This window comes from Branchiostoma floridae, chromosome 9 (genome assembly GCF_000003815.2).
Source record: "Branchiostoma floridae strain S238N-H82 chromosome 9, Bfl_VNyyK, whole genome shotgun sequence".
Lineage (NCBI taxonomy): Eukaryota > Metazoa > Chordata > Leptocardii > Amphioxiformes > Branchiostomatidae > Branchiostoma > Branchiostoma floridae.
Genome location: NC_049987.1, coordinates 9,361,360 through 9,364,248, shown reverse-complemented (window position 1 = coordinate 9,364,248; position 2,889 = coordinate 9,361,360). Strand labels below are relative to the sequence as shown.

Sequence of the window (2,889 nt, the reverse complement as noted above, 5' to 3'; positions counted from 1 at the left end):
ATGACACCAAACTGCTGCAATAGATGCGACACCATCAATTTGCATGGCGGATTGACTGCGGATCCCCAGGTACAGAGTCGCCACACCATCCATTCAAAGACATATGCCCAAGGATTCCATTAACGTGCTCTGCGTTTAAAAAGCTATATCAAAGGAATCGCAGACCCACTATACTTATACAGGCGAGTGGAATGTAGCGAACTGATCAATTAACAGTCGGTCTTTTGGGGATCAACGATCAAAATAACATGGATCTTCCGAATCAGCGGGAAAGATCAAAGGATGACTTCGTTGAAAATCAAATTATTCTTTTCTTCCTTGCTTTGGATGTGTTGTAGCGTAGTGTGAAAATCGTGTTAACAAAAACCCCGGGCGTAAATCTTAATTCTGTTTTTGATCAGATGTGGATCCTTTCGACAGTCCCAGGACTTCATTAAGTAGTGGAAGAAGTGGGTTTGCATGTTTCTTCTCGCTTTTGAGTACGACTAAATTTAGTTTCGATTTTGTCGCTCCAGATTTATGTGGATGTTTCCATTTCATCATGTACAAAAACAGCTGAATGCTCCATGAAGATGAACTTCAGTAAATACACATTGTTGTGTCCTCTGGTTGTATCCTATAACAAAAGTTTTTCCTTATATCAAGTACAATAAAAAGTACAATGGAACGTAACTTACATCACACCGCCCTATGACTTGCAATCCTTATGATTGCCAAAGAGAACAAGCCGGGTTTCGAACTCTCGATCCTCTTGTTTAGATGCACCGCCCCAAGCCCGCCCGTATCGTACACGTTCGCCCGGTAGTTTGTGGTTTCTGTGATTTCAGTCAAAGCAAGGAGGCTCCATCGAGATAGAACCTTCTTGGTCAGAGAAAAGGAATATACGTTTCGCACTCAGAAATGTCGAAAACCTGACGCGATGATCACCTGACGTGGTGACAAAAGTAGAAGATCCAGGACAGCGTCATCATCTGAGGCAACGTAGGGCACCACTCCAAGATATGATCTAGACCTGATCTCATTACCGCCTTAATATGTCTTCTGTGTCTCGCACTGCTCTTTTATCCCTTGTCTGATCAATAAGATTTTCTTTAATTAGGTCAGGCATGTTTCTGTGGGTGTGATTTAATCTACTGGCTAATTTGTTACGGGGTTGTTTTTCATAAGCAGACATTGGTGAACCCACTGATAAGATATCTTTTTCATTTCCGTGTGGGTCCCGTACGGGGTGCCTCGTCTACCACTTGGTAACCTTGCTTGATGGTTTGCAACAATGAAGTCTCCACAGTGCTGACACTATAATTAGGAAATTGTGTTCAAGCATTGTGTCAGTGAAAACACGAAAATATGATAGCCGACGGCATATGATCCCTAACCTTTTTAAATGGAATCATTTTTCAATCATTTCCCCAAGGTTTAAATGAACGCACGTACATCATTCGGAATACCTTTTAGTATAAAACCCCATTACAAATAGGGATTTCTTTACAAATACTGATTTAAAAACCGTTATAAGTCGCCGTTTCCCCAGAGATATAGTGAAAAATTGAGTCTTTTTAAGCCGTAAGGAAAATAAACCAATTCACAGATAATTTTCAACAACATGAAACTTTTTGTTGTTTGATAGCAAGTGACGAAGTACTTGTCTTGTTCCATCAATTGTCTATCATTGTATTGTTATGAAAATTTCTGGCCTTGTTATCTATTTATTTGTTCATCTCAAAACGGGTCGGTAGACCCTCCAACCTTTGACAGTTGATTTCCAAAGGGGCCCACCTTAACCTGAGTACCATCCGGAAAGAAGTTAACTCCGACGTTCATTATATACAGTCGCTCCTAGCTCTGACATTCATTAAACACTGTATATGTCGCTTCTCTGCTGTTCCGAAGCGAACATAGGAGCGAACTACTATCTGGATGGTACCCAGGCTAGACCCACCATAGAAAACAAAACAAAACGTGTTACATTCAGTCAGAGTTAGGACGCCAGTGGACAACATACAATAGATCCAAGAAGAACGAGGCGTCATAAAAATAGGCATGCGTGGACATGCCTTAATATGTGTTAATATTTTAATGACTTTTGTGGTGGATATTTGTGTGGTCTACCGCGGTGCCAGGACAATCCAGGGGGCAGAAGTTCTCGGTAGCAGCTTTCATGTTCTATTTCATGTAGTTATCTCTCTTCTTCAGGCTTCGCAGGTCTTTAACTGTCATTGCCTCTTTCACATACAGACAAAGTAAACATGAGGAACATCGGGGGCTTAATGCGTATTTGAAAAATAATTTACAAGGCGGTGGTGTCATTAAATGCTTGTTGGAATTGATAAAGAATGATGTTTGAGTTTCCAGTCTGTGGATGGATTCTTGACATAACCCTGCACACCCTTATCTTCTGTGTTTGCTGGCTCCTATGGGTAGCTTTTAATACTGAAATCCACATACAATGAAGAGCAGTATTTAAAAATTACAAGCATTCGGCATAGAACTACCATTGCTAAACTAAGAATCAGTTGCCACCGACTGCGAATTGAATCGGGAAGGCACAACCGCACTCCTCTAGAACAAAGAATCTGCCAATTTTGTACCTCAAACATGGTAGAAGATGAAGTGCACTTCACTGTTGATTGCGATATGTATGCGAATGATAGAAATACTCTATTTAGTTATATAGAAAGTAGATTCCCTCATTTTAGACACATGAGTAGCACTGACAAGTTTATATTTCTCATGCGTTTTGACAAACCGACAATAGCGAAACCCATTTTTTTTGTTTTGGCATCCGTCTGTCTCGGAAGACAATGGTAGGCAGACAGGGTGGGTTTAAGGCAACCCGTCTGCCTGGCCTGCACTTTTTAAGGTGAAGGAGAGGTGTGCACTTCCTTCTCC

At 41.1% G+C, this 2,889-nt stretch overlaps 1 protein-coding gene across 1 annotated transcript in view; it reads right to left on the bottom strand.

Moving 5' to 3' along the window:
* Positions 1 to 1,027, bottom strand: part of LOC118423564 (gastrin-releasing peptide receptor-like) — a 6,956-nt gene extending 5,929 nt beyond the window's left edge. Inside the window, exon 1 of the mRNA XM_035831761.1 lies at positions 678 to 1,027. The gene's annotated coding sequence lies outside the window, so the exon portion shown is untranslated. The remainder of the gene's footprint in view (positions 1 to 677) is intronic.
* Between the last annotated feature and the right edge of the window lie 1,862 nt (positions 1,028 to 2,889).